This window comes from Pinus tabuliformis, chromosome J (genome assembly GCF_031772625.1).
Source record: "Pinus tabuliformis cultivar Carrire ecotype Pingquan chromosome J, CPIR1, whole genome shotgun sequence".
Taxonomy (NCBI): domain Eukaryota; kingdom Viridiplantae; phylum Streptophyta; class Pinopsida; order Pinales; family Pinaceae; genus Pinus; species Pinus tabuliformis.
In genome coordinates, this window is record NC_142295.1 from 1210673709 (window position 1) to 1210679190 (window position 5482).

Here is a 5482-nt window from a genome sequence, read left to right on the forward strand (position 1 = left end):
CAACGGCCCAGATCATGAATATTAAAATATCTATTCTGCTTCCACTCCGTGAGACAACGAGGGTGTTTTTTGGCGTTTCTTCAGCAACATGGTCATTAAATGAAATGTGAGAAAAGAGGGTAGCGAGACACAAAGGGCAGTGAGGCACTCTCAACACATTTTACCAGAAACAACACAACAAGATTTCGAAGAGCCAGATGTTCGAGTTTCCACAAATACAGTGCCACACTACAACAATTTGATTTTCCTAAATAATTGTAACTGTTAGATAGGTTTTGTTCATACGAATCCCATTTGTATTCAAACTCTGTTGTAATAGAAATTCCTATGAAGGCTCAAAGTTTTATTAATCAGATAGGATTAGATCTCATAGATATCGATGGAATCTAGCCTAGGTGGCAGATTTTGTAAAAGAGATCTTTCTCTATAAATATGTAGATTTTCGACTCTGCAAAGGGGGATCGATGTAGTGAGAAAACCACTATTGTATTGTTTTCAATTAATAGAAAATACAGTTGCAGCATACTCTGTTTTAACTTGAGATTCATTCCGGTTTCAGTCATATCTTATCATGTTCTTTTGTTATTAGTTTTCAAAGCTTATTTGATTACTTGGAATACAATGTTGCATTTCTCCAACTTCCTTCAATTTGTTGTGATCACTGTGAATGTCCATTTCCACATTAGTAAACCAAATATGCCTCAACTTCCATAAAATAGTGTTGTTTATTGTTATTTTTATTTAATTGACTCCATGCCCAATGGTGGTTGTCCTCACACTCTTTCACCTGAAAAATCACATAGAAAACAAAAGTTAGCCATCTTTATTTTTATAAAAATATTGAGAGAGCCCTCTCAGATTGGAAGGGCTAACTTCCAATCAAAAGTGGTTTTAAATAGTTATGCTTGGCTGAAGGGTTGACACAGCCCAACCCCCACCAACCCGGTTGATAACATAACCCATCTTGGTCAAGAGGTTGGATCCAATGCCTTTACTATGTTTTTCAAAGGCTGCAAATGAATTTACATCAACACTTTCATGTAAAGAAGAAGCATGTAAATGCTTACCATTTGCCTCATCTTTTGATTGACATACAAAGATGTTTTCAAACTTCCTTTTGATTTTGGAGGTGTCCTCTTGGACTCTTTGTCTCTCTTCTTTTAGCTCCTTGAATTTGGATGCTAATAGAACCTCATCTTCCACATCATGTGGACAAAAGGTACAAACTTGTCCATCTTCCTTCTATTAGGGACTTTCTACACTTGCATATTACATAAGAGTTGTAGAAAAATATGAAGATTGTGGAGAAGATGGTAGTTTATCACCATTGTTGCTACCTTCTTCCCTTGGAGAACATTCTCCTCTTGGAGGTCTAGTTGCAATTTGGTATTCATCTCTTCATAGAGGGTTTTCACCATTTCTACCATGTCTAAGAAAGCCTTTCTAAAAGCCTTCACATCCTCTGACATTCTTGCAGGCTCTCCTCCTTGGGACATGCTTTTCTTGAAGCTTCTTCTGCAACTTGAGGTAGAACTAGTGGTAGAGATTGTAACAATCTTGCTCTCCTTTCCAAAACCTTCTCCTCACTTGAGCTTCAAAACACATTCACTTGCAAACAATAGTCAATTCCTCCTTGCACAAAGAAAACCAGTGCTCTAATACCAACTTGATCTGAATTTGGAATATTATATTTCTATGCTAAGATCCTCATCAAATATAAAAATGTGCTTGAGGTTTGTACTCCAAAATAGCAAGTAAAAACATGAGTTTTTATGTGTGTTTTCTTAAGTTAGTTTCATGAAAAACTTTAAACATGAAATCAAAACATTGAATGGAAGCATGCATCAATCAGTAATACACCAGCCATTATTAAAGGATTTCACCCCTCCTGGGCTACATCTCCTTGGATCAGCTCTAAATTCATGACCCCTTCTCATTATGCTCAATGTCTAGAAAAGAAGATTACATAAACTGCTGAAATGGAATGGCTAGTTTCTCCTTCAAAGAAACAACTTCTGCAAGGGTTCTCACTCCAAACACATGTTAAGCTATAGTAAAACATGTAAACCTTCAACAAATATAGGCATCTTACACCAAGACCCCATACTTCAACTTCAAAGAGCATAAATAGTACCACAATCCACTTGAAATACATAAACAAGTCTCTTCTCCAAAACACATATAGAGAAAAGAGGAATAAAAGCTACAACATTGATGTAATGGTTGTTGTAGAAAGCACATGGAGGCTGGAAAAATCCTGCAAGGTCATCTCCATCTTCAAACTCCTCCATAAACTAAATCAACACTCTAGTTGACCATGGCACCCATAGGCTTCAATTCTCAAAAATCTTATCCAGAAGTGCTCCTTTGATCCCGAAACCTGCTCCAATGAGTCCAGAATGTCCAAAAATTGTTATATAGCCTCTTTTTGCACCTAAGTTGGTCGAAAATGGGAGAAGTTATGACCTCTCATAGTTATGCCACTATTCGCTCCACAAATTGCTCAAAAATTAGCATCGTTCCTACAATTATGCCCAAAAAAACACTAATTGAGTGAAAATTTCACTTCGTGGCAGGTGAAATTGTAGGACCATTAAAAATTCCTATAATCCCCGCATGGTCATGAAAAATTCCAAGTGACCTGGTCACATGCGGCGGTTATGCAGTGGCAGTCTTCTAGGCGGTCACAACAAATGTTACGGCCAGGAGGTAAAGTGGTCACATGCCGCTCAGACCGACGATTGCGGTGATGTTGACCCTGGCGGTCACAACAACTGCTACGGTTTGTTGTAATGCATTCACATGGGAGGGCCGTCGATGGTTACGTTGGCAGTCTCTCCCCAACCTCTGCAGTGTTACATGTTAACATAAACCCGTGCCCCATTGTAGCTAAGAACTAACGATAGGCGATATGGTAATACTTGGCGCTGTGTGTTGAGAGGTGATGGTTTCAATTCCTTTGGCCTTCGGTTTGGTTGCTGAACCAATTTTTGGTGGCCTCCCGGGATGCCATGTGGCGGCCTCCGGTTGGGCCACGTGGCAACCTGTGGTTGGCCATCAACCCACCAATAAAACACTGCCATTGCACATTAGTCATGGAGTAACACTTGTCACCTTCTAATTCGCCACTTGCAAGGAATATTTTGAGGATATTCCACATAATATTCCAAGGGATATTATTTTTGTTGATTGGGCTATACGGATGCCCAGTCAACATCCCTGTCAGTTCTTGCACCAAATTTTCTTGTTTGGGAAAAACAGATCGTGTTTCTAGGAGCATAGGATGTTTTTTTCGCACGAAACGAGTTGCACTAGATTCAAGATGATGAGCACTATGTGGTCGTTCAGGTTCCACACCATTCAGACAACTTTGATTTTAGGGCAAATTTTGAGCTCTTGGTCAATATTTAGCTTAATGGATATCTATGGAATATTTTTAACATGTCATCTAGTTAATAGATGGAATGGCCCTTTTCCGAACACTTTTCCTAGACAATTTTGTCCGTTTGAGTTGTTTAATCTGTAACATTAGTGACCTTCAAAATTCAGGTCGATTTCGTTGTGTAACACAACCTACAAAATGATCTGAAAAATCATTGTCTCCAGGATCAAGACAACCTTATCAAAATACATCTCTCCTAAACAATTTGGGTTTCTAGAACATCGTCAAATCCAAGACACGATGGTGATTACACAATAATGTTTACATTCCATCCATGTTAAAAAAAAAAAAAAAATGTTGTTATTGAAATTAGACTTGATTAAGGTTTTCGACTGTGTTGATTGGGGATATTTGAGACTGGTTCTACATGAGATTCACATGTTTTATAAGGTATTGGAATGGATTATGGCATGTATCACCATTGTTAACTTTGTGGTGGTTTTAATAAATGGAGTCCCATGTTGGTTCTTCAAAGCTACACGTGGGCTAAGACATGGGTGCGCCCTCATCCCGCTCTTATTCTTGATTGTCATTGATGACTTTAGTAGGAATATCTCATAGTGATGCTCTAGTGGTCTATTTTTTGGGTTTTGGATCACCAAGAATATATCTATTGCCCATATCATTTTTTTTGGTGATGTTTTAATCATGTGGTATGTTTCCTATTGTGAATGGAATATCTTACATCAAATCATATCCTCCTTTGGTGATACTACTAGTCTATTTCTAAGAAAAAAAAAATCACAACCGATTATGGTGCCCACGTATGAGGATACAACATAAGAGATTGAAAATTTATTTCAAGTTGAGTTGCTCTGCTTGATAGCAGGTTTAAGTATTGGGTTTCTTTATCAAACCTAACAAATATGGTCTCGGAGACTAGTGTTGGATTATTGAAAAATTTGAAAGGATGTTGTCAACATGGTCACATAAGTGGCTTACATTGGGTGGTAGGGTGGTTCTCTTTTAGTTGGTTCTCTAGAGCATCAGGATCTATTATATGAATCTCTATCTACTGCCAAAATTCATTCTCAAGTGGATCAGTTAATACATCTCCAATTTTATATTCGTTAGCACCAAGGGTGAAAAGAAATTTCATCTAGCCCGTTTGGAGGTCATCTCCTCGAGGAAGGTTGATGGGGGTTAATGAAAACATAACTATTAAAATTGGTAACTAAGGTAAAATTCCACTTTTAGAACCTCACTTGATGTAGATAATGATTGCATTGAATTCCTCTTTTCGAGAGGACCAAAATCGACTTAAACATCACTCAAATCGGATAAGGTAAACTGTACTTATGAAGAAATTCCCACATGTGCATATTTGATCAGGTCGACCCTAAAGAAAATTGGAAACCCTTGGAAGGCTATAAATACAAGTGACCTCAACCTGATTTGGACATCATCATGAGACATTATTCTATTCTCTTTCTTGTTTTTAGCTCGCATAGGAGAATTGGTTCACACGAAGGAGAAATTATAGGGTTTGAAGTTCACACACACTTTTAGGGTTTCTAGGTCGCAGTCACAGGCTTGCTAAAGGCAGAATTCAATTGTAGTCGCAAGCTTGCCAAAGGCAGAATTCGAATGTAGTCGCAAGCTCAAGGGAGTGAAAGAAGCTTTTCAGTCGCACGCACAACATGTCCTCCATGCGACCAACATCTAGGGTTTATTTTTTCAATTGTCTGAAGTTTTCGCTCGTTGACCGCAGGGTTCAATAGTTGACCACAGACAATGACAGTTCATTACAAACTTTTGAATCAGGGTTTTGAATACAAGAATTGTTGGGTTCATTTCATAGATGTTGTAATTATTTTTGCTGGATAGTTGTATGGATGAAGATATGGATCATTGTACTCTCTTTTTCAAATCATTCAATGACAATATAATAAGAAGAAGAATTTGAAAGGGTTTTCTCCATAGTGGGTTTTGCCTAGGTCTCTGACCAATCCTGGTGTCTCTATGTGTGAATGCTTTTCTTCTATTATTCCTTTATGTTCCACTGTATTGATGATGATGATATTTTTCTTTCTATATAGT